General features: G+C 43.2%; 1 protein-coding gene across 6 annotated transcripts in view; it reads right to left on the reverse strand.

The window, feature by feature from the left end:
- LOC104563421 (calcium-activated potassium channel subunit beta-2) overlaps positions 1-27,963 on the reverse strand; it is a 146,585-nt gene that overhangs the window by 81,973 nt on the left and 36,649 nt on the right. The window contains exon 1 of one of the 6 annotated variants that reach the window (XM_010209875.2): positions 18,730-18,927. The exons of the other annotated variants lie outside the window; for them this stretch is intronic. The gene's annotated coding sequence lies outside the window, so the exon portion shown is untranslated. Of the gene's footprint in view, positions 1-18,729; positions 18,928-27,963 lie in introns of those variants that run through there. 6 annotated transcript variants of the gene reach the window in all.

A 27,963-nucleotide genomic window follows, 5' to 3' on the forward strand; every position in this document is an offset into this window, starting at 1 on the left:
TATACACCATCTCCAGCCAGGAGGGCTGCTTGCCTTCTCCATTTTGGAGCACTGGAGTGAGGGAAGTGAGCTGCAAGGACACTGTGCAGAAAGGTTTTGGGATCCTTCCATTAGAAAACAAAACAGGACCCAAGCTCAGATCTTTTCCCTGTATGAAGGCAGTTTTTATTCAGTCTGTCTGTCACAATATGCATATGAAGCCATCCTCCCTTGACCTGTGATAAGTGGCCTTTGACGATCGTGTGCCACTTGCAGTGATCATGAGGCTGCTTTATCCAGCATGGAGCAGATCCTGGGGCTTTTACTCAAGTTTTTCTCAGCCATTGTTTCAAGCTAAAGATCTCCTTTAGACAAACCATCCAAAATTATATCTGACCTAATGTTTACACTGTTTCCTTGGAAAACATCTCATTTGCAGGTCTCCTGCTTTGGCCATGTGGGGTTTGCTCAGCTCAAACCTCATCTTGCGTAGGATGAGCTCAGAGGAGGCCAAAGTGAGATGCTGTGATTTTAACTGACTCCAACTGAAGTCAATGCTACTTTTCTCTCTCTCAGCTTATTCATTTAATATGTATCAGGGTAGGGTTTTCCAGGTGGTGATGTTGGTTGCTATGATGTGGTAAATAAACATCAAAGCCCACTGCACCTATAGAAAAGAAAATTGGCCCAATAAGCTCACTGTGCCGGGCAAAGGGAACTGTAGGACGATGAAAAAAGACACCAAATGTAGAGTCCTGGAGGTAAGAATAATAAGCAAGAAACTCTGATCTGCCTGTACATAGGAAGCTTTTGATCAAAAACAATAAATTTTTAAGATTATTTAGGAAAAGTGTAACTGGGGATTTTTAACTGGTGCAAATGAAAGGAGTTTGTCCTCTCCTCCCTGCAGTTTATCAGTCTCCAACTTCTCACCTCCTGGTTGCACAACTCCAAACTGGGCTTTTATCTGAGGAAATGAAATTTAGTAAAATATATTTTCATAAAAGCAATCAGATCCCTGAGACTAAGGGGGGAACATTACAGCTGCAAAACTTAATATCATTTAAAAGCCGATTACCCTGCATGTGGAATAAGTACTTTTCATGAGGCTTTCTGCTATGTGTGCTATGCACCCTAATTCGTATTAACGGCTCCCAAGGAGCCATCATAGTTTATCAAGAAAGTAATATGCATTTTAAAAGCACTCAAATAGAGATTTACACGATAAAGCTTAGTGACTGGATGCATTATTAGCTATCTTACCCTTCCAGAAGCAGTCACTCACTTCTGGCAAATTAGATAATTCAAGAAACCATGAAAAAAACCTTCATCTCAGTATTAAGCTGTTGTTCAGCCACTCGCTGGGATTTATTTCATACATTAAGGGACACTTTCCACCTCAGCCTCTGTATGGCAATGGTTATTTTGTACATAGTAGCATCACTATGGTCTCTTCTAAAGAAAACAACCTGTTAAGCTTTAAAGCTCATTATTTATCTCATAATGGCCTTATATATCTCTGGCAATATTTCCCTGCAATTGTCCTGTCAGACAGATGCTCGGTAAGATATCAGTGTAAACCAGTTTCCCACTATCTGTGAAATATGGTTGGAAGATAGCAACGCTGCTGAGATGATGTTTTTAAATCATGACAAAAGCTGGCCAGTAAATTGATAGTTTCTGTAAAGCCAATGGAAAAATTAATAGTGTGGAGAGGTGGGGCTAGCAACTGCACTTCCCTCAGCAAGACGACATCAAGGAAACTATGAACGTGAAAATTCAGTAGTTCTTAATTGTGCTGAAGATCAAGACCCTGGTGATAAAAAGGCTTGCATGGAACAAGAAAAAAGACATTGTAGGGAATAACTGTGTGCTCCAAGTAAAAGGATTAACTGACCTTTCTCTGCCCTAGTCCAACTGATTTTACTTCAAATGTACTTCTTAGTGAGACTAGTTGTGTCCTTAAAAATGACTGACCTACGCTTTCCCACTGCATTCTGAACTGACATTTTCATGCTGTCAACTCTCCGTTTTCTGCCTCTTCTGTATTGGCAATTACCCTTATGTGGACAGCCTCAGTACCAGGGACCTGTGCTGTGCCTTATGTTGCTAACTGGGCAGCCTCACGGTGCTGTGTGGGCATGAGAGGCTGCTTGCCCAAACCAGGGAGGAAAAGCCCTGGTCTGCATCAGCATGCAGCCAGTGTGCTGCCACAGCACTGCCTAGATGATTTAACTTTTGCTTTTAGTCCTTAGACTTGCTTCCCCTGCAGGCTTCTTGTGCTCTGTGGTTTTTATAACCTCTCTGCAACTTTGGAGAAAAGCTCTTTCTGGAGCATGGGTTGGGGAGAGGAGTGAAAATATTTGCATGTTCCACTGCTAACTAGAGTGAATTGATGAGAATAGAAGAAGAGGTTCTAAGTGCTCTGTACGTTTTTAGACACAGAGAGCCTTAGTCAGCTGGAGCAAACTTGGGTAGCTGGTGAGGCAAATTGTCCAGAAAGATGACTTAAGATTCATTTAAGTTGCACAATAAATGCCCACCCACCTTTGCAGGGCATGTGCTGCAAAAGATACCTGCTCACTGTGATCAGGGGCAGGATTTAATGAGGGAAAATGGGATTGAAGGGCAGAAGGATAATTTCATGTAAGTGATCTGCTCTTTACCCATGTCTCTGCATGACGGGACAGTGCAGAATGGAAAAATGGATTGTAGCTGAGCAGGGTAAAGCAGGAGCTGGCAGAAGACTGGGTTGGCTGTGCCAGAGCAGTGACCAAGTGAGGGCCTGGCAGGAGGTGCATGGCTTGTGTTGCAAAGTTGTTATCTGCTGGACTGCAGAGCAATTACTATGGCAAAATCACAGAGAGCTGGTTAGTGCAGAAGCACTGGTGGAGTACACTGATTGCTCCTCACCTGGGCACAGTCACAAAGGATCTAGCCAGAGCAGGAGCAGCAGTGCCCAGCCCAGCACTGTGGGTACTGTCTGTAGCAGGGGATCACTCAGCCAGGCAGCACTGGCAAGCAGGAGCAGACTGTCTGGCAGGGGGAAGCTGGAAAGGGCTGCCTGGGGCTCTTCTGGGGATTTGTTTGGATGGTTTGTTGTTTTTAAAGGGCTGCATAGCAGGGGCTGAAGGAGCAGGGTCAGGTTGCTGCCTGTGAGGAAAGGGATTGTGCCACTTTTGTTCTCCCAAACAGAAAAAAGTGTAATTTTTGGGGAATTGTGTGTGCTGTGAAGGACATTGATAACTGCCTTTGGAGCTCCTCTGCACAGGCTGCTTTCAAGCTACACGAGTTCATTGCAATAAGAGTAGCAGCCCTGGCTTACCCCCAGCTGACCCAAACTTGTCACCTGTTTATAAAAAGGCTGAAGGTCCATGAATGCAAACACAAATCTGAACCTCTCCACAAAACAATGCTGCCTCCAAAGGAGCAGCAGCTGCCATTTAGGTAAATGACACAGCTTTGTTTCATGTTGAGGAGTGGAGAATAGGAGGCTTGGGAATTGCTGCACCCTCTGAGGTCGGTGCAACCCAGCAGCAAGCACTGCTTGCCTTCCCTTGGACAGGGTAGCACTAAAACCACAGTCCTGCCTTGGTCCTTGCCCTTTTGTCAGCTCATCAGACACAGAGTCAAAGGTCACTTTTAATTTACATCTAGTCCCTTCAAGATGTGTTTCCAATGCAGTAACAGAGAAAACATGTTCACCATCTTGGCTATACCCTTCTCCTTTCTTGTCTGATGAGGAAGAGGAGGTGAATCTGTCACTGACATTTCTCTGTTGAGTAGCCACTCAAAGTAAAAAACAGTCTGGACTCATTTTCCCCTCCCTTCTCCCCTCAGTGTCTTCCTAATTGCTGCCTGGGATGGATTTCCAGAGGCATTAATTACCTCTAATTGGTTACAGCTTTCTGAGCAGCCTTGCTTCTCCCCAGGAGGTGATGGCCTCAAAGGGAACAGGGGTGACCTGATCAGAGGCTGAGGAGCTGCTCCTGCTGCTTGTGACCAGAGATCCCCTGCACATGTTTTCCTTCAGTGCTCAGCACTGAAGTGCTTTGGGCATCTTAGTATCTTTGAGTACTCAAGGGAAAAGAAATGTTTAGCCCCCGCTAGTTTGATAATAGTTTTAGAAATATATGTATAAAGATAACAGGTTTTCCATGTGGGTTTCTTGTCACAGATTCTTTTCAGCTTCCTGATTCTGCTGATCTCAACTGGAGCATTCTATGACTTTCTGGGAGCTGTAGTGGGAAAATGAACCTTAGAAAATGAGTTTAAAGTGTTCCCATAAAGACACAATGAAGTTTTCTTTTCTTCCTACCCCAAAGCTAGACTTTGTGTGCTAAGAGTCTTAGGTGCATTTGATATCTATTTATGCAAAATCTAGAGCTTAGCTGTGATGGAATAAGAGTAAATCTGGCTTTATTGTTCTCTTCCTCATTTAAGTGATCACAGGAAAAACAGCCTTAGCCCTAATGCTCAGATGTGCTTCTTTCACATTTGTTTTTTGCTTGTATTAGCTAATTCAGACTTTGAAATGCATTTTCTGCAAAGTTGTTTGTATGAAGTTTGGCACAAAGCAAATTCACAACTTGGCATGGCAATAGGGAAGAGGAAACCATTCAGAAACCCACAGAAATTAGTCTGGGAGCATTTCAGCATTATTTACCTTGACCCTAAGAATCTCACTTGTAAATATTGAGGCTAGTAAAAAATGTGCTGTGCTCCTCTCCATTCTCCTCCTTCATTAACCTGGTAGTACTCATTAACTGACCAGCCTGTGGGTCTCATATTATCCTTTATGTGTTAAAAACTGTGCTAATTAAATAGGTAACCGAATGGTTGGTGTAGGAGTGTGATTCCTGAGATGGAGTGGACATGCCTGTGGGTAATGAGAATGCTTTGAGTAATAATATTTAGCACTAATAAATTAGATTTAGGAACGGTCATAAAAATTCATGCTTCAAGGCTTAAAGTTAATCTCTGTCAGGATAATGGCATAGATTATCCTGCATTTACCAAATAAAGAATTGCTTGTATCTTCCTTGGAAGATCGTTGCTGGCTGGCTTTGAAGACAGGCTTGTGTCTTACAGAGGTAGTAGCTTTGACACTAGGGGTAAAGGCAAAAATGGGCACAATGCCATGAATGTAGGAGTAAGAGAGATTAATTGAGATTTAGTCATTGTGCTGGGATTTGGAAGACTGCCTGCTAACTTTGTTTTAGGTTTCCTATGTGTTTTTGGACGATATGGGGATTTTTTATGTGCCTTTGCTCATCTGCTTTCAAAAAAGAAATTGCCACCCCTCTTCCCACACTTTTCCAGTTGAAACGCTGACCCTTTGCTGAGTAGGGATCAGTTCCTGCTATGGGCTGGTGCACTGAGTACCTGTCACAATCAGGGAACATTGATTAAATGTGAGGATTTCCATTTTTAGCTGTGATGCCACTCTCAATGAGGACAACAGCTGTAGCTTTACATTTTCCAGAGTTTATCGGCTTCAGTACTTGTTTTTATGTTTCATTTTCTTGTGTTCAAAAACTATTTTCACACATAATAGCCTTTTTGTTCGATTTTTCAATTGTGAGGATGGATAGTAAAGACCATCAGGAGTTAGTGGAAGATGAAGTAATTTAACAACATCACTAGAATCTGAATGAAGAACCTGGGGTTAATTTATGCTAAAATGTTTCTTTTACAGCACATGTTCTGTCCTATTCACACAGTTTAGCGAGATACCACAGAGCAAGACACAGCTGAAATCTCAGAAGCTGAGGAGATGCTGTCAGATATAATTTGTAACTGTTTCTTCATGGAAATAAAATAAGTTACAGATGAAAAAAGATTAGAGAGGAAAGGAACTGTGTTTGGATAAGTAATGCTTCCTAGTCATGTGCATGTGAGAGCCAGAAATATAACACATAAAATAACACAGCAGAAGGAATGGGGAAAAAATACTATCCTGGGAAATGTGTGCCTGAGAATCTGAAAGGCAGATACTTCTTCAGAGAGGGAAGATTTGTGTCTGTAGTTACTATGAAACCTCATGAATGAAAACATCGTTCTTCTGGAGTTATGGTATTACACAGTGCAATTTAACAGCAGGCAACAAGCTCTTTGAAAGAAATTCCCATGGTGCTGTAAATACAGACACACACACACAGGAAAAAAATATAGCCAGAGAGAGCAGGCTAGAAAACATTTGGGTATCTACCCCTCCACCTTTCACTTGCCCAGCCAGGTCGCTACTGCTCTGCTTCTCTCTGCCCCAGATATTAGTTATCACCCAAGAGCAGCCTCAAGTAGCTGCAAAATAATCATTCAGTGCCCCTGATACAGCTCCTGTCCCAATCTTTCATTCCTCTCTGCTCCTCACATGGAGCAGTATAGAAATATGAATAAAGTCCTCCAGGAAAACGAGGCAGCCAGAGACAACACACCTGTGCGTGTTTAGTTGCTGGGGTCTGTGCAACCTTTCCTGCACAAGACCTGGTGCTGGCTCCTTGCTCAGCACACTCTGGGGTCAATGCATTTGACTGTGCCAACAGTCTGCAAGAGCAAAGGTGCACAGAGATTACTGCTTTTGTCACAGTATGCAGTACTTCACTGGAGCTGGTGGGCTTTGGCGCATGTCACATTGCCAGTTCAGCACGATAGTACCTTCACCTTTAAGGAACAGGGAGTGGGCAGCAGGATAATGCCAACAGTACCTCAAATGCGGGCAGCTAATTGCTGCCTTGCGCCTCTGAGACTTTACAAAAACCTGTATCTGTGTTCAAAATGTACACAGTAAATGTGCCTACGCTTGGGATTTCATTTCTTCTGTGAGAGAGAGGCTCAGACCTGCCAGACTGCAGTTGATTGGCAGTCCTGCTCAGGAGGACAAGAAACAGAGCAAGAAGTGCCTGGGTGAGGCCATGAGAGGGTTCCGGCTGCAGCAGGGATTTCAGTCCTGCTGAAATCCAGCCTGGGGACTGGCCAAGGGTCACCATGTGTGACATTCATACGCTCTAGCCCCATTGAGCTCACTTTCCCCACAGATTACTCTCTGTGAAGAACCCTACTCTCTTGATACCACTCCAAAACCCACTGGCACATTCCCAAGGGTGGGAGAAAGGGGATGCTGCCTCTCCTTCCACAGCTCAGGCAATCCCCAGAGATTTCCAACACCTTTTGCAAATGTTACATTCATGTGCAACATCTAAATGGACTTAATGGATCTTTATGGGTATGTATTTGTCTTCCACCTGGCACAACCGGAGGCTTTAATTGGCTGCTATGTCACAGACATCAATAATAAATATGCCAATTAGGTAAAATGATGCTTATTAGTTTGGTAACTACTTTGTTTTATGTATCATGCATGAAGGTACACAAATGTTGCTGTACATTAGCTATATGGTCTCACAAACTGAATACTGAGATCCACTTACTGAGATACTTAGATCTAACGCTAGGGACTTGCTTCTCTGCTTGAAGCAGCTAACATCGTGAGTACTTCATCTTAAAAAACAGCATTGATATTGGACACTGTTTCAAAACAGATTTATGTGACCATTTGCAACCTTGAAATCCCTTAACATAACATCACTTGCTCACATCATGCCTGTTTTCTAACTTGTAGGAAAGGTGCAAAGACATCTGGTTATTTTATAGGTGCAGGCTGAAAAGGAAAGACCAATGCCTCTGTTCTCAGTTCTCTATTTCCCAGGGAACTCTGAAGGCACTCTTGATGATAAATTATTTTGAAAATCTAGCCCTTAATTTTGGCAACACTTTGAAGATAAAGTGTTGTTTTTCTTAGTGTTTCAAGCTTTCAGCAGATCGCAGATTTGTGATATTGTATCCCTGTCTCCCACCAGCCAAAATAAGGCAGTGCACAGTCACCATGTAATGACCAGAAGAAAGGCAAGTGGCTTTGTCATGTCTCTGTTGAAATACTTGTATCTGATTTTTTTGTATCAATGTTGAGACAAGAATCAGGCTGAGTTTTGTCCAAAGCAGTTTGTTCATCTTCAATTGACAAATAGGTCTTTGTAGTCAGTCTCTACCTATTGTTGGCACTGTGCTATGTAACCCCTTCTATTGGGTTACCAAACTCCATCATAAAAATAGCCAGTTTTTTTCCCCTCTGTCACTGAGAGATACTTTTCATATTCTAATCCCTTTAGGATAAGGTGATTTGACACCTAATAAAATTTTCAAGGCACACTATATTATGAAGGCAAAATTAAGCAATAACATTTGTTCTCTGATTGCCATTATAAACTCCTAACACATCTTGGCACACTTAGCTTCTTTATATCTCTGACATATGCATGAGAGATTAAAGTTATCAGTGTAAAGAAATGCCAGAGTCGTTAAGGATGCTGTCACAGGTGACTATGATAGTTATTAATGCACATCTGGGGGCTTCTGAGGGTTTTTTTTAGTATTACCAGTTGTTAAATGTGTCAAAGCTAGTGAAGTCAGAGGAGCTTTACAAAGACAAATGTATGAGCAACATGACAGCTGGTGAAACTCATTGATGAATTCTAGAAAGATTGATTGGAAAGAATCACCTCAACTTCTTGTGTGCTGGTGGATTTTAAGTTAATTATATTTTAACTGCTTTGGAGACAGACCTGAAAATAAATTTGTAGAGCCCAATGGAAGTGGCTTTTCAATAAATGAGTGAGGAATAGAAAAGTAATCAACACTTTAGCTGTGTACAGAATGAAAAAGAAATCAAACACTGAAAATATTATTACAGTACCATTAACATAAATCAATTGCATGCTCTGCCCTCAGAATCTTTTCTCATTTCTGGTCATCCTATCTCATAAAGTGTTTAATGGATATAAAAAGGATGCAGAGATTGACAGTGAAAACGATTAGAGACGTGTAGAGATTTCTGTAAAAGGAGAGGCTAGGAACCAGGACTGCTAAGAAAAATGCTTTAGCTCCAACGAGAGACTTTAAACTCCAGACAGAATCCTTATCAGGGTCAAGGCACTATATGCCTTGTAGTGCACTATGTGATCCCGTGGCAACCTTATTCACCTCCTCCCTAGCCCTCAGGATCCCTAAGCTCCATGAGCATGGTGGGGTTTTAATTTGAGGCCCCAGGGGCTCACAGTTGAACATCTGAGTGGCAGCTGTTGTTCCTGCTGTGGATCACAGAAAGGGCCCGTGGCACACAGGGCTAGCTTGTCCCTGCTTATGGGACAGTTATGACCAACTGCAGCTCATCCTGGGACTCTTCCTGAGACCTGTAGTTATAGAAACACTCAAAATGGCCCAAAATACCATGTAAGAAGATGCAGTTCTCTGAAAGACCAATGGAAGACCACCCTTGGTTGGTTTTGTGCTATGTATCCCTTAGTGGAGGTGGGATTTCAAGCCTTTCCTATAAGCGTCTTGTTCCAGGTACCTTATTTGGGGAGCATCCAGACTCACTACACTAGCTGAATGAGGATATTAATTCCCTGGCCCCTCCAGAGCCAATAGCTAAAATGAGGCTGCTGGTACTTCTTTATCATGTGAAAATGTTTGCCACAAGATTCACATCCATTGCTTAATAAGATAAACAATAAACCTAGAAATGTTGGTAGGTAAAGAGCATATTTTATTTCAATGAGTAAGCTAAATATTTTCAAGGATATGTGGTCTCATGCTTTAAGGTGTAAATCAAACATACAGCCCCAGCAGGTTCAGGCAATGCTTCCTTTGGCAGATCCCTCTGCACTTTTGTGCTGTCCTGGGGAGGACACGTGTGGGCTTGCGGGAACCCAGACATGATGAGACCTGGAGTTCCCACAGGACAACTCCTTGAGGCGTTTCAGCAAAGGGGAAGGAGACTCATATTTCCTGCCATTGTATTCAGGACAGGCTCACCCCCTTACTCATACACGTGCTCTTGACACCCCATCCTTTCTCTTTGGAAAATGAAGCAGAGAAAATAAAGAGCATTTCTGAGATGTAAATAATGTTTAACAAGTGGGCCTTGGAGTGGTGAAGGGAGCTCACTTATGCTTAAATCATTCTGGTGGCTGATTTAGAGCCAAGTCCTGCTGGCCTTCCTGAGGCAATTAGCTTGATTATTGCCAGAGGGATACACACACAATTAAGGTGAGCAGTGTTTGTTCTCTACTCTAGAAACCAGTTGTCTGTGCAGGAGTAGCCAACGGAGTGTAGTGGTGCTGAGGCAGCACGGTGATAGGCACTGAGAGAAACCTTCTCACCGAGATGAAAACCTGGTGTCTTTCAAAGAAAAGGGATGGACAGACAGACCTGACACTGCTCTGAGGGGAAAGCTAAAGCCTGAGACAAACATGTCCTCACATGTTTGCTCTGTGGGACTACAACTGTTGTTGCTTCTCCAGCTTCTTCAAAGGGAGGAACCAGCTAATTAGATCTACAATTGCTATTTATCAAAAAGAACATCTGAAGTCTTCCAGTGGTATTTTTTCCCTTTCTCCCTGTTATTTGTAAGACACCTATCAATATGGTACATAAGTACCATCTGGATACTTGGCTAATGACCAGCAGGCTGTGATATGTGAGGCTTTTTAAATAGAGATGAGTAAAAAAGTAGACAAAGGGTAGAAAGAATAGACAAACAGCATGTTTTAATGGAGGCTGAAGAGGGTACAAGGGAACTTCAACCCATGAAAGAACAGAGAAATTTTATCCAAGGTGTCCTGCTCAAACAAGAGGGGGGGTCTGTGAAATACTCCAGGAACCTCCCTAGGGATATTTAAATTGCCTGAGAAGTGTGCTTGCAGACTAGCAGGGCTGCTGCATTGGCTCCATAGATGAACAGTCACTACAGAGCAGGAACACCTCTGCGAAGGAAACTTTCTCCTGCTCTGCCAGCAGAACCTCTGCACCTTGTCTTGGATGCCAGCAGTTATTCGCATTCATGACACAGATGTATGATGTTTTTGTTAAGGAAAGGCACAGCTTTGAGATCAAGAGTCCTGATTTCCTTCTCCCTCATCTTGAATTCAATGGAATTCAGAGGTTTTATTTGGTTCATTAAGAAATCATAGAAGCTTTACAAAATGAGATTTTGCCTTTTTGATCAACCTTAAGAGTTAATGAATAGTCTAGCCCAAGGTTTTAGTGTGAAGACACATGTGTCTTCTTGTTAATGAGAAGTTCACTCATGTCAACAGAGTTCTTTGTGTTACTGCTGTCCCTTGTGTGGGTGCCTGTGTGCAGAAAACAATGTCTCAGTCTGGCAGAATATCATTGCTAAGAAAACTTCTGTTGTCAATTACTGGGAATTTTCCCTGAATTCCAGAGCAGCGTTAGGGCTTCTGGTGTTATGAGAGAATTTCTGCAAGTTCTGTGATGCCTTTTGACAGTCCAGGTCCCAGGAGGGAACGACTCCTCACTTGAAATCAATCAGCTTCTTCATCACACAGGAAAAAAAAAGGAACCCGCCTAGAAACTCAAACCTAGTTTAAAAGGGGATCCTCTCTGACTGATCTGAGTTGCTGCAGACATCTCTACATGACAAGCATATTCATGTAGGGAACCATGTAAAGGCAGATGCACCTAACAAAGACATAGTGTTCACGCCTAATGCACCAGATGAATGGTTTTAAAACGCAGAGTTATTTTGTGAGTTCTTAGCCAACAGGCGCATCCACACAGGCATCTCTGAAGAGACTTTTAATTAATTGCTTTCACTCATTTTCTTTTTGTGAAATTAGAACAATGATGGAATAGACTGACTGTGGAGTTTGGCCGAGGTAAGATTACACTAATCCACTTGAAATATGACTAAACCAGAGAGCAAGGAGAGATAAAAGCAATCTTTTTTTTTTTCTCAAAGCCTTGTTTACCTGTGACAAAATCTTTCCAAATCAGCTGCACACAAATTCCTGGATCACCTTAATTAAACTCTACCAAAAAAGATTTTGCTATGGACTTCTTGGGATATTTCCCAAGCAGACAGTATGTCCTGTGATGCTTTTTGTAAGATGGAGAAATACACGTCTCATGTAATTAATAGGAGAGCAGCACAACTTTCAAAGAGCCAAGTGTCAGCAAGATCAACATGTTATATGGAAGCACACAAAGAGGGGGGATTTGTCAGAAGTTTATGCTATGCCCTGATGCATCATTAACATAGGTTTTCAAAAGTCAGGGGATTTTTCATGTGCTGATCCTCTAGTTCATAAAATGCTGTGGTTACCAATGAACTTCCTTTGTTGCCTGCTTGGATTATTGCTCCCTGTGCCTTGAAGTACAGATGCTTTGTTGAAGGAACTGAAAGGTGCCCTAGTTGCATTGATGTTTTCCACTTTGGCTTGCTTTCTGAAACTCTTATTTCCCAGATCAGTAAACTTCTCCAAATCTCAACCATCCTCCTCATACTTTGCACTGCAAGGGCTGTTTTTCACAGCCAAATCAATTCTTTCCCTATCACCACAACAGCAGCCCTGGAATTCAATGTATAAGCTTAAAAAGTTCTCAATAGCTAGAGGGCACTCAACAATGGAAAACCAATGAAGGCAGACAAGCTGTTGTCCCTTTTTTGCCCTTGAGTTATAAAATAACTCTTGGGCTCTGCAACACGTTGGTGTGTTCAAGATGTAGTTATCCAAAGCCTGTTTCTGCAGCAGATCACTGGGTGATTAGGATAGAGGAGTTTAGGGGTGTTTAGCTAGAAAATGTGCCATGCCAAGAAGATGACTGCACCTTGTTCTCCATGTCTCACCTTTGGCTATGCTGCTCTGCTTTTTTTTTTGCACCAATTCTTGTACTTGCTGACTCTCAACTGGGCTGCCTTGAGAAACCAAAACCAAAGCAGTTTCTGGAAGGTTTTGTGAGCTGAACTTGCTCACTACAGGGCCAGGTGAGCCTGGGAAGGTGCAGGTGAAGGTGTCGGGATGGGAAGGGGAAGGCAGCGGGAGAGGGCAATACCAGTCCCATGGTAGCTGCAAACTGCCTGCTGGGTTGCTTTAGCTCTCCCCTCCAAAAACCCCTAACTGAGGTCAGCAAGTCAGTCTGTTTGGCAGTAGCACTGAGAAACACACATGCTCCTGTAGATGAAGGATCTTCATAACATAAGTCTCCAGAAGGATTTTTATATTCCTTTGTTTCCCCTGACTTTGATTTAACCATGGGCTGTGATGCTTTAAGTACTAGATATTAATTAGAAGTGGTGGGGAGTGTGTCCCAAAGGGACCATACTCCTGGTCTTCTCACCATTTTTAGTTTGACTTATTTCAAGTTATTGCTCTGAAACATTATTTATTCACTCAGGAGCCTGACGTTTATAAGGCCAATCTAAATTTGCAAATAACTAATGGTTGTCAGTAAGGAGTACCACTCTGCTGAGGTGGAAAATAGCTTGCCTGCAAGTAAAATACAGCCAACTATCCCAAATGCTTTCTGCAACAATTCTTTAAGGCAGGCAATGTTATCTTGTCCCTTCCTTGGTACCGTGCCTCAGCAGGCACACAAGGTGCCATCCAGAGGTATCCTGCCAGGATGGTGACCTTGGACAGATGAATCACTTTGGGCTTAAGCAGAAACTTCAGTCCCACTCTGATTCACTGAAAGGGAAGTGGGGAAGTGGGACAAGTGTTCCTTTGTCTCCTCTGGTCTAAAACTCTTCTGGACGTGTCTCATTTAGCACAATGCAGTGGCACACAGAGACAGAGGAACAGAGAATTCAGACAAAATTGCTGGCTACCTGGGGATGACTGGGGCACAGCTCCTGGCTGCTTGTGCCCATCACGTCCACAGTCTGGGCATCTAGCTATAACCCCTGTTCAGTGTTTTGGAGACATTTAATATCTACAACTAGTTTGGCATTTTTCTCCTTTCCTCTGAAGGACATCTTTTCATTGCTTTTCGATCTACCAGCTCCCTGTGACAAGGAACTGTGGTGCCAGGTTAGCGTCAAAGGTTCAGCAGACAAGATAGGCTGATGCAGACCTTGATGAAGTTTTGTACAGTTATGTGATGCAAAGGGTTACCTAAAGAGCTTGTGCATTTACCAGAGTAGTTTTGAAAGGTTGTGGAGAACCTTGCAGCTGTCAGGTCACTCCTGTGGAGTTAGAGAAGATAAACACTGGGGATGTCCAGGTGCGCTTGTAGACTGAGTTGCTGCCTCCAGCTTTTCAAGGAAGATGATGTTACATCTCCAAGATGTTGCTATTTGTCTCTGCAGGACTTATGAGAAGGAGCCCTCTACTCTCAGCCAAGAGTTAAAGGCATCAAAGCACAGACCAGAGGGGCAGCTAGCAATGTGGGCAAAGAGAGCTGGGATATGGCTTGTCCGTGTTTTCCCTTTAAAAATTAACTCTTTCTTTAAAAGTGGTCCATACAAAATGATCTCTCTTGGCACAAGCAAAGATGAGGGTTGATTATGGGCAAAACAACAACTATGTTAAGAAAGAAAAAGAATTTTAAGACCTATTAGGAGTTTTAGTGGTATCCAGTGGGAATTTCAAGTTGGGATTTCATCCAGACTACAATACGTCACTTTTCATCCTAGAAAAGACTCTCTGTGTTTGCTTTGATTTTAGTTCCTCTAATTCTTCTTATTCTCTTACTCTCCCCAAGCAGTATTAATCTGGTGTTACATGTGCTCTGACAGAATATGAAAGCACGTGCATTGCCCTCAGTGGCTCTTGCTGTCTGGCTCATGCACAGTGCTTGCTGAGTGCAATTTAAGCACGTTTCTGGTTTTAGGATGAATAAGGATATTTAGGATCCTTAGGCTTTAAAGTAATTGGAAAGGTAAAAAGAGCCATCTAATGGGGGTGTCACACTGCTGGACGGCTCTGTGCAATAGCAGCAACTTTGTGGAATAGTAACACACCTGGCATTCTACAGGGAGTGGGAAGTAGGTGGACAACACAGCTCATGTGATGGAAGATCTGAAGTTGCCTCCTATTTGACATGAGTACAGTGCAAAAATAATTCAACAGGCATGTATACCCCTGCTTTATAACCTTTTCCTCCTCATTTGTTTCTGAGTCAAAAGAGCTTGGTGTTTTGACAGGTGATTTTTTTTTTTGTCTGTTAGATAAAACACTTGACAGAAATTCTTCGCCCAGCTGATTTTGCTGCTTTTAAACCATACACCAGGCACTAGTTAGTCAGTTTTCTTCTTGTATGTTATTTTCACAACCCTTCTATACCTCCATGGCATGTGTTAGACCTCTGCATGATAAAAGCTATACCATATCACCCTTGCTTGACTGCACCCTTCAGCAGCACCTAAGGAGAACCTGCATGGGGGAAGGACTGAGAGCAACAGCCCCAGGGCTTGCCATGGACTGAGTCTGGCAAGACCATAAAACTTGAGGCTAATGATCCAAATTGACTAGATAATTTGTTAAAAGCTCTACTGGTGTATTTATGTGTTCATGCTGCATCATTTCCTACCTCCTGTGTACGCACTGTGTGGTTGGTCCTTCCTTTGACAGCAGTCACTCTTATTTTTCCCCTCTTCCAATGTTTTCTCTCCTTCACTCAATGCATTGCTGTTGGTGTTTCCTTGCTGGCCTCCCTGTTGTCTGTCTGCATGTCATGCAGTGTGCATAAGAGGCACAACAGGAGAGGCTACAATGGAGAAAATGTAGAAATTTCTATGGTGGTGGGTTTTTTTCCCTTTTATTTTGACTGCACTAACAGTTTCCACGACATTGTAGACTTACATGTGGGAACATGGAAAGCACCTGAGAGAAGGGCCCATGCAGTGCAGGATGGATGATGATGACTATTCCTTTTTAACAGAGCTACAGGAATCCAAACACTTTTCATGAATATTCATATGAAACTGAAAGCTGTTTAACCCGGCTCTCACATCTGTCTGGTGGGAGCACTTCAGTGCTTATGTGTTGCTCCTGTGACTACTTGCAAGACATGAATTTTAAACCTGACTGCTCAGATAGTGATGGAAATCCAATGTGAAACAGTATACTCCGTTGTGAAATTTGCAATTCACTTTCTGTGAGTTAGCTATACAAATCATCTAATCAAGGAACACCACATGACTGAGCTAAGCACCACAGTATGAATTTGCAAACATTTGCCATTCCCAGAAGATCTGTAAGCCAAGAGAAATTCCCAAATAATATCAAATAAATTAGAAACTTGCAGGATCTCTGCAGACAATTAATAAGCAGAAGGGCAACTGAGATTCATGGCAGAAAGCACTCACTGAGCTTCTGAGAAAAACAGGGAAATTGTTTCTCAGCACAGTGAATCATTCTGATGCAGTTTGCTTTGTTATGTGCTGTACATTGATGGAGCAAAGGGATTTGATGGAGCAAAGAGATTTGGAGTCACTTCTGACAGGCTCTCAGATGAATGGATATTTTCTGCTGGCAGAAGTTTTTGTAAAGTGGCAAATTTGTCTGGAATAGTTTTGAAAACAGATTTAGTTTTGGATCATGGGATTTGCGATATGTCTTATTTTACAGTTGAAAATGTCTGAAAGATGAACCTGCTCCTGCTACAAATTTTTCCTTTGCATTTTGCTTTATCTGGAGCTCTATGTTCAGTCTCATTCCCTGAGCACCACTATCTGAAATTTCATTGCATCATTAGTACACTGTCTTCACCCTTATTTGCAAAGCGGGGCTATTACACTGCCCATTTGCAAAAAGGCTGGAGTGCCCAAGAGCCCCGAGAAGTCTGTGGCTGGGTGCAGGTTGAACACAGTCTTTCCGCTCCTTATGGCTTTATCCCTTTAGCCCCTTCCCTCAGAAAGGCGCTGAAGTACAAACAAAGTAAAATTCACCAAGCCTTTGGATGAAAGTGAGACGGAAAAGGAAAAATAGGTACTTGCTTTTCACCTGCACTGTTCATTTCTGACATAGTTTTAATGTCCCTGCATAATATCTCTCTGATTCATCTTGCACACCACTAGAAATGATTTATTTAGAAGAAAGTTTTCAGTGTTATCTTTATGTACTGAGTAGTGTGTATAATACAGGGCAAAACTATTTTTGTTTCTCCCCAGTTTGCAACGCAAAGTAACGCACTTGTCTGAAAAGTTGTCGCTTGGATCAAATGCAGAACATTTATGTTACGTTTCTATAAAGGAATTCTTACCATTCCTGATGCAATGTTGCTTCTCTTTGGCATAACCTGTATTTACTTTGACTTGATTGCATTTGGCACCTTTCTTGCTACATTCTCGTATCTGATATATGAATTATATCCCGAGCTATATACAATGTAGTGTAATACACTGAAATTCTCCTTAAAGGGAACATTAGTTAGGAAGAGTAAATTCAAATTATTTAGTAAGTCCCTGCCATGTAGGAATTCTTTTTCTAATGAAGATTTAATGAAAACAATAGGTCTAACAGAATCCTCTAAGTTGCAAGCCTTCGGCAGCAGTACTCTAAAGTATGCTTAATGACACCCACACTAAAAGTAGATTTAAAATGGCATCATAACCTTAATTTTATAATTTAGCACAGGGAGTGATACTCTATCTGCAAGATACAACCCTCAGCTTCTTTAAGTGCATTTTTAATAGCTCCTGTGAGAAGCATTTCCGCAAGCAGAACGTTTTATTGTTACTAAATACCACTCGCTCTGAAGTCTCTTCGTTGTCTGGAAATGAAACTTTAATGGAAAGTCGAAACAGCTCATCAACATATGGAACGTCACTCTCGGATCAAACACACCAAGAGACAAGGATCCTGCATATGCACCAACATAAGCTTTTCATTCATCGAGTTCCTGCTGCCTGTCTAGGTGAGGGTCATAGGCAATGACAAAAAAAGCGAACTTGCAGCCCAGCACTGCCCAGGACCCCTGGCAGCCCTCACTGCCTTGCTTTGCCGTGCAGACCTGACTCTGATGTTCAGGCATTTTCTTGTCTAGCAATGCTAAACGGGTGCATCATAAAAAAAGTGCGTGAGGCTCCTAACTTTGCATGTTGCCTCCTGGACTTCTGTCTGGGGAGAAGCAAGCTTTTGCAAGGGGAAGCTTTCCTGTGGTACTAATGAGCATTCATTTCCCCCCTCAGCCCTCCTTCAAAACCCTTTCAGCACCCAACTACACGTCGCTTCCATCCTTCCTCATACTGTTGTTCCTCAGAAGGGTGGCAGGGGGCTGGTGGTGGCACAGGAGGAAATGGTCCCTTTTTCTCTCTGAAACTACAATTCCGGTCCAGCAAAACAATGCCAACAGTGCAGAGGAAGCTTTGATTATGCAAAATGGATGGACACATCATGGCTTGTTTGTTTGTTTTTGCAATAGGCTATAACCTAAGGAGTTTCCCACCCGGAAAATCCCTCCTACCCCCCATCCTGCCTCTGTTTTCCCGTTTTCAAATGACATCGGTGGCTTTCCAGACACATTTTATACATTAATAGCATGTCTCTCTTGTCTTAATGTGCTCTAATACCTATCCTCTTCCCTTTCTTATTTCAAAGCACCTTTCCCTCTCCCTTCTCCCACGTCAGAAACAGCCCGGCTGGTGGGTAGAAAAGCAGTAAAGTCTTTCCTGTATGACCTCTATGCATTTTACTCCGTGGGTACAGCAACGTGGAATGCACACTCAGCAGGCGGCGAGATTTGAGCCAGTTTGTCCTCGAGGCATTTCTGCCGTAAAACACAGGGCTATCAAGAGTATTTCCAACCTTGGCTCCCACCCCCATCCCATCACCCCCTCCCCACCCCGCTGCCGGCTGCACCTGGCTGCGCTTGAGCCAGGGAGCGGAGCACAAACAATGGGCACCGAACAGCAACAGCTCCCTTTGTTTCCCGTGCACATCCTACCTCCGAGAGTTGTCACATCTTCCTCCGAGGCGAAGCCTAATTATTAATAAAGAGAGATCCAGCGGAATCCTCCAAACTGCCACCAGTTGTTAAACGCTGTCATCATTCCCTCCTGGTGCTTAAACCTTTTTGGACCATTAATGTCACAACCCCTGCTAACTCATAGCTTGGTACTCCCTGCTCAAAATGTCTGAAATAGTTTGGAAGGACAACAGGAATGACTGGCACACTAGACAGCCATGCTCGAAATTAGTTATCTCAAGCTGACTTAAGGCTGTTTCGTAGTGCTTTTAAGGCATGCACTCGGCAGGGTTTGTTCACCTAGGCTAGACATGCCATTGCTGCTTTTGTTCAGTGCTGTAATAGGATGGCTGCTAGAAATGCAGCAATAGGTCTAACCCCATTCATTCCTCCGGAGTTTTTAAACCTCCTCAGGAGAGGAAATAGCTTCAGTCACCCTTAAACTTACTGAGGCTACTGGTTCTGCAGAGCAGGGTTTCACACATTGTTTTGAAACTAAGGAGAAAATCACTGCCGGGAATGGAAGGTGCCGTAGCTCTCACGCCCGAGGAAGGAGGCAGCGTCCGCCCCCCCTCCATCCCCCCTCCCCCGCAAGCCCAGGCTGTCGCAGGAGTTAGTGGAAGTAGCGATTGGAAGCTGAAAGTTCATAAAACTCTATTCGGCAGATGTGGCACAAAGCAAATGAGGAGGATGCATGGATTGTACCGTGGTTTGTATTCACAGAGTCACAGATGTTTTCTGCAGTTTCCAAAAGGCAAAACAGAGCTTGTAGATAGTTGGGTCTTTGCAAGCTAAATTTGCAAGTTGGCAGCACCTGGGATAATGATGAGCAGGAGAAACGCGAGCGAGCGATGAGTGCCATTGGCAGTGCTGAGATGTGGGGATCCCCAGATCCCAAGTCAGAGATATTAGTGCTCTGCTGAGATTTCAAAGCCTTTTTCCTCTTGATTGCCAGTTAATAACCAGCCCAGGTCAAGATGGATCAAAGCTTGCTAATATCTGCTGTCAGATCAGTGTTGCTGATCTCAGTGTGGTCTCTAGTGGACAAACATAAAAGACATGCTTGCCAGCAGCAACGGCACATGGGCTGAAGGACTGGAGAGGCAACCTGGTGCCAGGACAGGCTGGGAGAGAGCAAGTTGAGAGTTAGCACTTTTGCTGCTTCTTCAGCAGCTGCCTGACTTTTTAGTACCACCTGGTTCATAGCCTTTGGCTTAAAATGGAAGTATCATCCATGGAGACGTCTCAGAAAGGAATCACATTTAGAGAGATTAAAGAGAAAAGCAAACCACAGTGAAAACCCAGCTGTGCTGCCTCACACCATGGGAATGAAGGTGTTAAAAGACCACTAATGGTAGTTACTAATGAGATTTCTAAATGGTTTGGACCTGAGAGCATAGAGGGCTGGTTAAGGTGTGAGTCTTCTCCCTAGGGTGAAAGTGGCCAATTTAAAACCCTCTATTTTTTCCACATTGCTTCCAGCCACCGACATACCAGACAACCCCTCTCTGTCAAGGGCTTTACCTAACAGTGTCAGCATGGGATAGAAGTCTCTTCTCCTTCTCAATTAGGCTTCATGGAAACTATTGAGTGAAAGCAAGCCAGAGATGCTGATGGAGACCTCTGAGGCTACCACAAGCACAACATTTGTCCCCAAATCAACATTGCTCCTAACAGGGCTGCACTTGCACTTTGCTGTCACTCTTGGACATCCTTTCCCTTTTCCCTCCTTGCACCCTACTCAGTGTGTTGGAGAGGAGGTCTCAGGCTCCAGTTTTGTTTCTCAGTGGGGGATTATTAGCACCTTAAGCTTCTCCCAAAATTTGTGGGAGCAAAGGGGACTTTGAATTCTGTAGGTACGAATCTCAGGGTGGATTATTACATGCTGACTGCTAGCATGGCTGCCAGAACAATACCTGCTTTGTGAATAATTTACAGAATTTTTTCACTGGCACTTATCTAGCATTTTTCATAAACACCACATTCACCTTAAAGCAGAAAAAGATAGAAAAATTATCTTTGTCCTGAGCAATATACTTCTGTCTTGCTAAGGAGTTCACTATGTGATTGATTTTTAAATGGGATGACACAGCAGTTCCAGAGACATTACAGAGATTCCTGTTGGAGGTACACAGGTGAAGGGGTGCTGACTTTGTTGATGATCTTTTGAGAGATTCCAGTTGTGAACTGGACACAGCAGTCTTCAATGACAGGTTAAAGCAGGTGATCATTGCCACTCGTGTCCACAGTTCACCAGTCATGTATGCTGAATAAAGGTGGCTTGTAAAAAATGAATGACTTTTGCAGCTCCCCCACTCTCATGCAGTGAATAAGTCACCTATGGACTTCCGTGCCACAGTGAGCCCAAAGGCTTTAGTCCTTTGTAGCAGGTCAAAATTGCTCAGACTTGGTGGTCAACAGGTGATGACTGTGAGAACTGTGCAATCCCATCGACAAGGAGATGCATTTATATCTGGTGGTAAGGGAAAGGAGAGTAAACTCTTCATTGGTGTAGGCCACTGGAAGATAGTCTGAAAGATCTAGTGGCTGATAAGTTCAAAATTATTCAGTTTTAGGGAGATATTGAGATATTCCCCATTTCCCCCAGTGTTTTCTAATCACTGAGCAGTGATGGGACTCATGTATATTCCCTGCCTTTGCCATGGTTCTACTGCTGTTGCATTTTTCAGATGCACCAATCTGCTCCTTGCTAGAAATAAGATGTAGAAAACGATAGGCCACTGATCTGATCAGGTATAGCAATTTTCTGTCTGCCTGGACTGAATGAATATTGTAAAGTAGGATTGCCCTGGGAAACAGAGGGCTCACACTGCCCTCGATCAACTATCGATTTCCTCAGGAGCTGAGATTGCTGCTCAGCTCCGCAGCATCAGACCCTCTTTGAGAAAACCCATTGCTTGCAAAGGAATTGCACCAATTTAAATCATGTCTGTTCCTGACAGTATTTTCTGAGGAAATAGCCAAGGAGGATGAAGGAGAGGAAGGATTCAGAAGATTTGTAGTTTGCATGCTGACTGTAAGTCAAACAATGTAATGAATGGAGAAACTAATGCATAATTTCATTATGAGTCATCCTCATTATAATGAGAATTTGATAGATACATAACTAGAAAGTGTAACTATCTCTTAGAAATACATGTTTCTAATTGTACAAGGAAGTACACAATATAATTAAAGCTGCAGGTTGCATGTACAATACCCTTTTCTTCCCCTGTGGTGAGAAATTCTCTAGAAACAGTATGGATTTGTTTTGAAGCTGTATACCTATCAGGCAGCATTCTTTCTACTCACTTACTGAGTCTTTTTCAAACAGCAGCAGGGAGTCTTACTAATCCATAGACACTTGGTGTGAATCGTGTATTAAAGGAATTGTGGGGATGATCCATCGATGGCTTTTCCCCTGTCAGTGGTCAATGCAGTGTTATCCTGACAGAGCTACAGGTGTGACACATATGACAGGGTGTACTAAGTATGTGTAATTAGAGTGTAAATGGAAATTAGTCTTAGCAAGGAGAAAGATCCTTGAAAAGTGACCAAATTCTGTCACACATATCTAGATCCTCTTGGGCTTTGTGGAGCCTGAGCTCAAAACTGAATTCTGCAGGTGGCAGCTATTCCTTAGAAAGGGTTGTCCAGCGTGGGGGAAGATAAGTTCCTAACGGTAACCTTAGCTATGTGCATTAATCTCACCTGTCTTTTAAATGTAGGGATTATGAAAGCCCATTTATATCAGTCCCTAAATTTACAGCTCTGGTTGCTAAAACAGGCAGCACCTGTGTCTCCTACATCATCAGAGTGCTAGGCGAGATGCCGCCCCAGGAAAACACTTCTCCAGGCTGTCCTGACTGACTAGGCATAAACTATTCTCTTTAGCATAAAGCCAGAAATTGCTTGTTTTCTGATGGTGACATGCAACCCTGTGCTTGGCTATAGTCTTGCAGTGTCTCTCGTGCTGAGAATCCGAAGACACCCAAGTGTCCTGGAAATCTGTTTATTTAACTGAGTTGTATTACACTGACTAGATAATCACTTCTACATGCTGCTTGATTGTCCCTCTTTATACGCCAACTCTGTCTTTTTCTTGTGTAGCTCTTTTTGAGCCACTCGCCTAGGAGAAAATAACTACATCTGGAGTGTTGTTAAATGACCCAGAAGTTGCTGCTTTGCAGGCTGACAGTATTTGATGCAAATAGATGGCTTCTTGCTGTGAAAATCTCCTCGGCTGACAATCCATGGGTACTTTTGACGATACTTGTCTGAGGAGTTAAAATACAGGCTCCTCTTTGCATATTCACACTATCATTCTCACAGAACTGCTGGTATTAATTTCTTCCTGCGCAGTTTCAGTGGAGGCCTTTCTACTCCCCATTTGTTCAACAGCTGCTGGTGAGCATTGCTCCTTCTCTTTGCCTTCAGCTTTCGCCATCTGCCATCATTAAGTTGCCCAGGTGTCGGAAATCTTTTTGTTCTTCTCTTGTAAACATTATTCTGCCTTCTTCTTCTCTAACTCAACCTTCATTTATATAGAGGCTGATAGATCAGGCTAGCTCTTCTCAAAACATCTGCTGTGTTTCATACTTTAAGGGGGTGGATGGGGAACAGAGTACTATACTGGCTGGCAAAAATAAAGACTGGTTAACCCTTCCTTTGCTTTCCTTTCTATCTCCAAGAGCTTAATGTTTTCCCACACTTCTGGATGTGCCAGTTAATTAATACTTGCCAGTTGGGATGTTACCTAGAGCAAATATATCATAAAGCACAGCTAATTTTCAGAAACATCAAAGCTTTCACGTCCTGCAACAGTGTCTAGTCTTCAGTAGTACTGAGGAGCAGCAGAGATGGGACATAACAAAGACAATTTCCAGCAAAGACATCAAAATAAAACTTTTACGCTCTTTAAACTGCTGCTGCTGTGCAAACAGGGGCCCATCCACTGGCTTGAGTATGTTTTCTGCTCAGATACAGGTCAGGCATCCTTTTATGATTACCTGGAGGGGAAGCCCAGACTCAAAGAGCATCTTTCACAATGACAGGTAGTATAAACCATCGAATTCTTCTGGCAGAGATGATGAAATGAAACGATTTCTGGTATGCCCAGTCCTCCTTAGTTAACCACTGAAGCTTGATGGTAAGTTTGAACAGCAACAAAGCAGAGTGCAACAAAACAGGCTGCTTACACAACGCTGCTTTCTGGGCCTAGCAGATGTTTCCTGTGTGAAGGGTAGGAAACTGTATCTGAGGCTGCACAGCCGGCTGCTGGGACCGGGCTGCAGTGTGTGTGCTGAGCAATTCCAACGGGATTTCACGCCTCTCTGATTTTACCTTCCTCAGTTTGGGTCTCAGCACCAGTGCTTTCAAAGCCTGATTTTGTGTGTGGCCATTGGGCAGAGATGGTCTCCTGCTCTGAACAGTTCTGCTGAGCAGCAATTGCTGCCTGCTGCTTTCACATTTGTTAAGCCATGGATTACTGTTCAAACATTTGCAGCCTGTGTTGGTCTAAGCTCTGTGTGCAGTTTTCCAAATGTACTCCTCTCCTGGAATGTCGTGATCAGAGGCTGTTCCTTGCTTGTTCAGTAATTTCCTGAAGCACTGCTCCAATCAACACTGCGGTGATTTCCTTGCTCTGGGAGGGATAATGCCTCGTGCAATTCGCCTTTCACACAAAAACCAAATAGACCACTTAGATGCTCTCTGATTTTGCATACAGTACCTAGCTGTGTCTGTTTCTCCACCAAATCTCAGTGGCTTTTTCTATCCACGCTTCCCTATTCCTATGTTAATATTACTTCTCCAGCAACTTTAGCAAGATATTGCTAGATAATTCTCTTTGCCTTTTTTTCCACACCCATGCAAATCATTTGCTATGCAGAGCTCTCCTTTCTCAAGGATTCAAGTATCTCCTTTAATCTGCTCTTCTTTTTATTCTTTACTCAGCTGCTGCTTTGCTTTGGTGGAATAGTCACTTCTCTGATGAAGCTCATGCTTCTATTTCTGTTCTCTCTCTTTTTGAAAGGTTCTTTTGCATCAGTGAAATGCCTGTTTGGGTTTCTTTGATGATTTGGTGCTGTAAGTTAAGCTCTGCACTCCAGGTGTGAAAGCTCAAGTTGTGGAGAGAGCATGCAGAGGGGGAGGGAAGGGGAGTCTGTTGTGCAGTGAGGGGACTTTTCAACAAAGCAGTAACAGAAGCAGACAGGTGAGCAGCCTGGGAGTCAGCGTCTGTACTGTGGAGAGACCATTTTGTAGCACCGTGCCTCAGTTTCCCCATTTGTAAGCTAAGAATAATCTCTGCCTTCATAGAGTGCTTCCTGAGGTTTGCCTGAGAACTGAAACAAGTTTTGAAATTCAGTCTTGTTGAGTTTATATTGTTGCTGTCTTTCTGATAAACTTTACATTCAGAATAGCAAGATACAACTGCCTGTAGCTGCCTAAGTAGCCTCTGTACTGTGCAATGTGTTTTACTCTGTATGTTGCTGGTCACATATAGCAGCTCCTGAAGGAACAACCTACTTTACAGTGTCCTCACAGCCACCTTGCAACCATTTTACTTTTCTTCCTTGGACTATGGGTTTGCTTCTTGTGTCCAAGATATCAGGGCAATCAAAGCCTCAGCAGAACTGTTTTCTTAAACTGAGGACAAGGAATATATCTCGGGATACTTGCTGTGGACCAAGCATACTTTTAGCTATGGAGATGTGCAGAGGCTTATCCATGATGGGCCCTCAACTCCTCCCAGGATGGAGAGGCAGTGGCTGCCTCCATGCTAACGCCAGGACACACTGTGGGACTGTGCACGGAGCTGGGGGTTGCACCCTGCGGAATGGTTCAGGGCTGTGCTGGGCCTGGGAATAAGGTGGCAGGAAAGGACTTTTCTTCTGTTTTTCCCCCGCCATGTCTTGATGTCCCCTGTCTTGTCGTGCCTTAGCTCTTGTGTCTGTGATCACCATGGACACTTCTGTGTGATGCTGGGGATGGTGCAGCCTCACTTGCAGGGTAAAGAAGGGTTTTGGTGGCAGCTTCAGAGCAGCTAAGAAACAGGAGGGACATTGCCTGGGCTGAGTTCGTAGCCCAGCCTGTTCTGCTATAGACAGAAGTCTTAAACAATGCTGCTTTTTAACTTTATTGACCTATAGTCTGTTGGCAGGTGCTCAGAGAGGCTTAACTTGCCCTGAGACATGCCGCTACAGGGTGTGTGGCTACCACCAAAGGTACCCTCAGAGGATTTATGGTTATGAATATAAAAAATTCACCAAGGTTCAACATATTTGTTTAGTTTTCCTGTGTAAATCTGGAGTAGAGTTGTTTGGGATTTATACCACTGAGGGTAACTTTTGGTCTTAAATATATGTCTCCAAGGACATACAGTTTTCATCCAAAGCTATTTCCTCCCCCGTGAAAAACTTACAGCCCTTGTACAAAGCTGCCACCTCTTCCCCATCATCATATCAGCTGAGGACACAGGATGTGCTTCTGGATAAATGACTTGGGGGAGGGGGAAAGGGTATTGGAAACTAAGCGGATGCTTTCCAAGAGGAAAAAGGCAGAAAGATAAAGCTTTGCCTTTAACACATTCTACAGGGATACTCCTCTGGCATAAACACACCTTTTTTCATTGATAAAAGAAATCTCTTTTTGCCATTCTCTCTGATACAGTTTTGAACTCTGCGTATGCAAAAGTATTAATGAATCATCAAAGGCTGAAGGGGACTGCAGAGGAATTTAGCCAGTGAGTTTTCTGTGGTTTTAATTACCTAACACTATTTGTTTACATCTGCTTGAAATCATTTGATAGTCATTAAGCCTATTGAAGTCAGGTTTCATTATTTTTCCACTTCAGGTAATTTTAAAAATAGGAGAAAAAAAGAGAAAGGAACAACTTGTCCATAAATACACCTGTAATCTGACCTCTTCTCTGCTCTGAGAAGTTTTAAGTAGATTCTCTAGATTTTTGTGTCTGTACTTGCTCTATTTCGAGACTCTTAGAAATAACCTTGACTTTAAACTGCGGACTCTGAGAGGCACAGAAGATGCACTGCAAGCTGTGGAGTTCATCCCTACCGGGATGAGGGGCCACATCCTTAGCAAAAAGCTCTGCATGAGGATTTGAGGGGTTGGACTAAATGATCTCTGGAGGTTTCTCTCAGCCTCCAACCATTCTGTGATTCTGTAATTTGTCTAATTGTACACAAATCCCACCCTTCTGCTGAGGGGGGCTCTCAACTGAAGCTTTAGACCACAGTAACAAACTATGTTGTGATGGTAAGTGAATGAAACAAAGCTGAAAAAAATTGTCCCAGAAAGTCTACTTCTGCAACTAATGCCCTGGCTCCAGCATGACCAGCTGAATTTGAAGGATCAGGCTCTGGGGATGCATTTTGGCCTCAGCTGATTATGCTTAAAGACAAAAGCACCCTGATGTGCCACACACACATACATCCCCGCATGTGTACACACTGCATCTGAAACCTTTGGCTCACTCCTATAATCCACTCCCACTCACAGCCACCACACAAGGACATGTTTACTTAGTTTTCATGCTTATCTTTCAAATACCATTTGGTGTAGTAAACTAGTAAAAAACCCTAAGCCCTGGAAGTGCAATACCCTTTAGGGGAAGTGTGACGAATCTGGTGGTGCAGGAGCAAACATCCCTAGGGTCCTGTTATCTTGCACAGCATGTCCATTTTCCTTTTTTTTCCCCCCCAAAATTGCTATTATTTTTGCAAAGAGAACTGAATCAACTCTCTCTCTGATGCCCACTGACTCCTGCTTTGGTCTCCTCACTGGTGTCCTCAGCTGGCTCATTAACACCTGCGAGGCCATCAGGTTTAAGCCATACTCAGCCTCCAGCAGCAATCTCTAACATAATCCCTCAGCAAAGGAAAGGCGACTCCTTGGAGCACCTGCCTGGCTCTCCACAGACATATTGGACTGTCAGCAGAGTGGAGGTAGATGACTGCAATAGAACCTTAGAATCATTTTGATTGGAAAAGAGTTTTAAGATCATCAAGTCCAATCACTAACTTATGCTGAGCCCACCACTAAACCATGTCCATCAGCACCTCATCTATACATCTTTTAAATATCTCCAGGGATGAGGACTCTGGGCAGCTTTCCAGTCATTTGTTGCATGGGGCTGTTGTAGCCCAAGTGCAGAACCCAGCACTTGGCCTTGTTAAACCTCAGACAATTGGC

This window comes from Colius striatus, chromosome 12 (assembly GCF_028858725.1).
Source record: "Colius striatus isolate bColStr4 chromosome 12, bColStr4.1.hap1, whole genome shotgun sequence".
NCBI classification, from domain to species: Eukaryota; Metazoa; Chordata; class Aves; order Coliiformes; family Coliidae; genus Colius; species Colius striatus.